The sequence below is a fragment of the Stegastes partitus genome, unplaced genomic scaffold (assembly GCF_000690725.1).
Source record: "Stegastes partitus isolate 25-593 unplaced genomic scaffold, Stegastes_partitus-1.0.2 Scaffold1316, whole genome shotgun sequence".
NCBI lineage: Eukaryota > Metazoa > Chordata > Actinopteri > Pomacentridae > Stegastes > Stegastes partitus.
The window spans coordinates 65287-70875 of NW_007579047.1; positions in this window are offsets into that span (position 1 = coordinate 65287).

A 5589-nucleotide genomic window follows, 5' to 3' on the forward strand; every position below is an offset into this window, starting at 1 on the left:
CTGCTTGACAAATCAGTCATCCCTGGGCCGCGGGGATGTGCCTTCGGTGGCGTGCGGACCAGAGAGGTGGCCAGCAAACTGCCTGACATATCAATCATCTCGGCCCGGTGGGACGCCAGCTATATGGGAAGACACAGGTGGCTGAAAGGCATGGACTGGCAGGTTCAGTACACATGAAAAGACCGCCAAAAACTGCCTCAACCTTTTGCAGAACATGGAACGTAAAGATTCACGCATAGAAATGACAGACATCACCAAAAAATGCAGAAAGCAGAGACAGTTATGGCAAAAAACTCATCCCTCTGTTCATCCATAGAAATTTGCAGAAACACGCTCTAACACACATTCAAACATAAACAAATGCAAGTTGGTCTACATAAGCACACAGGCAGGCCGCCATATGCTTCTGGGCTCTTCAAAGACATTGGACTCCAGGGAAATTAAATAATATCAGTAATCTCTCTTCCTGTTCCCTTGGAATTCCCTTGACTTGTTGTAAGAACTTTAATATGGCTTCGCATTCAGAAGTGTAGAAAATAAAGACGGGGAAGAAACAGAGGAGGACAGAAAGAAAGCAAGCCTGCTGCATCTATGGATGCACATATATGAATATGTATTGTACTAACAGATGGGCTGGCTGCGGTGTCAGGAGGTGCATAACATGATCTGACATTGAGAAACACACATTTGATTAAATGAATAAGAATTTGCATACCACTTACGCATCCAGAGCAGTGCATTAGCGTGTCTGTCCCAAGCTCACAAGCAGAGCATCTGTTTGAAAAGTTAAAAGAGATAAAAAAAAGAAGCGTAACAGCTTCCCTTCAGTTCTTCCCTCAGTTTCTCTTCCGTTTTCTTCACGGGCCACAAACTTTCTACTATTCCAACAGTTGGGAGATGTGTTGGGTGTTTGCGCCAAAGTAGCTGGTTTCTGATGTTTTCTGATGAGTGGCTTGCCAAGAAATAAAACAGATGCTAATTAAAAGAAAGAAAACATGGAAAAATCCGATTTTAAGGCGCACCTGTTGAAATTATTTTCTTCTTACCAGCGCATGGCTTCATTAGTTTATGCGACTCTTTTAATGTGGAAAACGGAGGGAGGGATGTGAAGGATTACAGTTCAATAACAGGCTGGCTTTACGGTGCTCCGTCCTCCACCCACACGGGGATTAGCCAGGCGGGGACAACCCCACGTTAGCATTGTGGCCTAATGAAAAGGCCATCATATAGAGAGGCATTTAGGAGCAATGAATACCACTGAGTAACTACACAACGCATTCAGCAAACGGGTAAATGAAAGCCATGCATCACGGTGACGGAATATAATCCATCTGTTGGCTGACTGGAGCTCAGCTGGAGTCTTACTGAGCGGCTTGGGGAGGGAGGGGCGGGGGGCATTATATTTGGTTTGCAATGGAAAAAGGGGGAAGCTGAATGGTTTGAAAGATTAACAGACAACCTATTCCTGCTTCTGTCTGCAAATAACTGACATTTTTATTTGAAAAGCATGAACTGACTCAGCTGGTACGACTAAATATGTGTGTTTTTTTTAATCGATTAAAGATGATTAATCATATATCACAGCAAAGTAAAAGCAAAAGAGAAAATCGGTAGAGGTTGAAACACCAGAGAAGGACTAATACGGGGTGACCCAATAGCTGAGCAGTTAGGATGCATACCACATTAGCGCACTAAATAATGGATTCACGCTACATAGAATATTTGATACTCGTCACGTATTCTCAACGCAGAAAGTTACATCTTGGCTTTAATCTTCCAGGAGCAGAATTTGCTGCCGGTGTGAGACGGAGGAGGAAGACCTGAGGACAAAAACAGGGGGAGCGTCCGAGTGGGAGGGACAGAGAGGGAGAGGTGAGACAGAGAGAGGGACAATGATGAGTGTGGTTCAGCTGTGTTAATAGTTCTGCCCCGGCTGGCCATCTCTTCCCCGCCATGCCAAGCTTCAATGATTTATGGCCTATTTGGAGATAGCTGGGCTACTGAATGTACACAATCCCTCACACGCAGCTGAAAGAGAGAGAGAGAGAGAGAGAGAGAGGGAGGGAGGAAGGCTTGAGGTATATGGAGGAGAAACCATTCCTCAGATAGCCCATGAGACTGAAAGAGAGAAAACAGAGGAGGAGGGCGAGCAAAAGAAAGAAGCGACCAGAAGAAGAGGGAGAGGAGGAAAGGTGTTGCATGCAGGGAGATTAAAATGAAAGCAGATGAGACAGAGGGGTGGATAAGAGGAAAATTCAGTAAAAGAGTAGGAGGGGAGGACAGAGTGAGGGTGGAAAGGAATGAAGGCGAGCGAGGAGGGAAAGATGGAGATGAACAGAAGGATAAGAGCAGGCCAGCACTTTGATGTGGACCACAGAGCATTGGTATTCACCTTCAACGCTGCAGAAAGAATCCCCCCCCACCCGAGTCCCTTCCTCATGCTTCCCTTCTGTCGATCACTTTATTCTATCTTTTCAGTTTTCTATCACGACCTCCCACATCTTCTTCCATCCTAAAGCCTCGGTATTTACACGGCCACAGTCAGACAAGTGTTTTCTTGTTTCTCATCTATAGCCAACCTGCTTTAATTATTTATTCGAAGATCTGCATAAAAATAATGCATTTCATATTGTAGGTGCGTGTGAAAATGTATAGACTTGGAGAGAAAACTAAGCTTCATAATACTCACTTCTCAGCACCTACTGCGGGCGTTACATCGATTGCACAGGTGAAATCTTGAAATATGAACAGGTAAGTGTTTCCATGCCGTCTGAGATTGTTTTCAAGGTGACAAAGTGAAATTATATAATTATTCAAGCGCCAGCAACTCTGATGCACTAAGACGTTTCTGCCAGTTTCCACCTAAAATGTAATTTCTCTTTATAATGAGGTCATTTATAATTTGTCTTTCCTTATTCATGCCTGCCCTAGTAGCGCTGGTGAGAGACAGCGGGGTCACATTCAACAAGAGTCCCTGTCTGTACTCGAGCCAGGATCAGTGCAGATACATAACCATCTGCTCTATACGTTTTCTGAGCTTTCTGGCGCAGTGGAGGCAGGCAACAGTGCTGTGCAGCGGGACGTGAAAGATTTGTCTATAGCCCTCGAAGAAGAAGAAGAAGAAGCAAGATTTTTTTTTTGTTTGCAATATACCAACTATTTCCACATCAGCCAACAGTGTTTTAGAATATTGCTCTTTTTTTTTTTTAAACTCTGATATCACTGAGAGAAAGAAGATCCAAGAGTCGGACTTATGTAGCAGGTGTACAGGCACATCCACACAAAAACAAATAGATGCAGAGAGAGTTTCTTCCCCAGAGCAATCACTAATCTGAATTTAGTCATGCACTGATGCCCCCTCCTCCTTTTCCCTTCAACTTGTGCAATACCTCATAGATGGTGCAATATATATGCATATATTTATATTACTCTTGCAAATTCCCCCTTTGTGCAGTATTTATGAACGTTTTGGGGTATGAATGTTTGAATAAGTTAGAGCTACACTTTAAAGGAGCTGCTCCTCAAATCTCATTGTGCGTTGCATAATGATAATAAAGGCTTTTTATTCCATTGGATTGTGGCTCGCTTATGTATTGTAAGGTAACTATAATGTCCACAATGATGTGATTATTTGGCTTGAGGTTCACAGGGAGTCATTTTCGTGACTGTACCTTTCGGCAAACTGCCACTTGTCTGCCGTGCCTGTCTCATTCTTTTTCTTTCGCTGCCTTTGCGTGATTTGCTAGATGCAAAATAGCCAGACGCTGTATAGACTCGCAATTACACGAACAATGTCAGTTGCTGTGGTTTTCACTACACTTGTCTTTCATCCTCCATTTCCCTTTTAACTAACACTTTCATCTCAGCTCTGGCTCACCTAAACACACCTTCATGTCTTGTCACCTCATGACAGAGCAACATCTCCACAGCACCACCATCTTTCTACCACTTCTCTTTGTCCCCTGTCTTGCTTTGTGAAAGATCATATAACTGTTTTAATTCCTCTGTTTTCCCTTTATCTTTACTGTCTCTTTATGGATTTTTTATAGTTGCCGTATCGAAGTTTAGTTCACGCTAAATAAGTTTTTATATTGCCTGTAAACTCATGCTGATTTACTCAAATAATAAAATGTATTGAGAATGCAGGAGTTTCAACACACTGGGTATGTTTGTGAACTTCAAGGCAGGATTCAACTGTCTTTCACTTCAGTTAAACAATCAGTTGCAGTCTTCTTCCTCCTTCTGCTCCATCATCCTGCCCAGCTGCTCACAGTCAGTCCATCAAATGCACTGCATGAAGAGTCTCACTGAGCTGCCAAGAGTCTGACAAAAACAACAACATCAACAACAAGCTCCAGAACAAACAAAGAACACTGACCACAACAGTGGGCAGAAAGATTCTGGCCACCGCATATTCTGTACTAACTGAAGCAGGATTTCTTATTCACAGTCTCCTGGCTGACTTCTGTCAGCTGTCACTTCCTGGCTTTTTCCACCGCTGAGCTTTACTGCCAGACGTCCGTCCGCATGGCCAAACAGTAATGGCACATAATGAGAGAGCCACTAACCTGGTTCTAACCGTGCAAGGTGATCTGCCAAAGTGGGACACCTGTCATTTTATGTGAGCGGGCTCGCATTAGCATGAGACTGTAAGCAGGTCGAAAAGGGATTTAAGAGCTCACAGATACCGAAACGTCCTGCTCCTTTTTCAGTCATACTACAGTATATGGGCATATGCAGTGCATTATACACACACCAGACAGAAAAGGGAGTTTTACTTATCTAATTAGAGCTTTTTAAAGTCTGATTATGCTTTTTAAAAACATTTTCTTACACGCTGTGCAAGACTCGGGGTGTTTTCATGGTTTGTAACAAATCCAGCTTTCAAGTACAATAAAAGCAAATATAAAGTGGCCGAAGGGTGACAGAAGAATCAGTAATGTTTATCTTCCGTGCATTTATACTGCAGCTAATTTGACACTGGACCTCTGGCGTAAAATTTAGTTTGCGCGCACTTGTAAACACTTAAGACTTGATGCTAATGATCTCACCAAACAAATAACTGCAGGTCTTTCTTTCCTGCTGACATCCTGATATTCTGTTGGGACTTGGGCCTATTTCGTCCTGAACCAATATCTGTAACAGCTGTATCTATTCCCCCATTCAAAAGTCTGCTGCCATCAAGCAAAGCATCTCAGCTTTTGCTCCATCAAGGTGATTGAGAGAGGAACAACAATAAGACCTGAACACTTGCAACCTCAAGTACAAAATGGACCAAATGATGAATTCAACAATTTTATCAAATTCACTGGTGTGAAAAAAAAAATCCATTTTTTTTTCTAAAGAAATGCAGCCAACATGCAGCATTGCTCAGATTAGAAAACTCTTCAGTTTATAGCAGCCTTCTTTTTTAAATACTGCATTTGTCTCAGGGAAATGTTCCCAACCTTATTCTCATAGATGTTGACCGGTTTTCACCAAAAGCAGAGACAATTTAAATTGCTCAACAAAATTTGCAATGTGGGTGGTGAGTCAGAAGTGTGGAAGTAGCCCAGAGCTTTACACACACACACACACACACACACACAC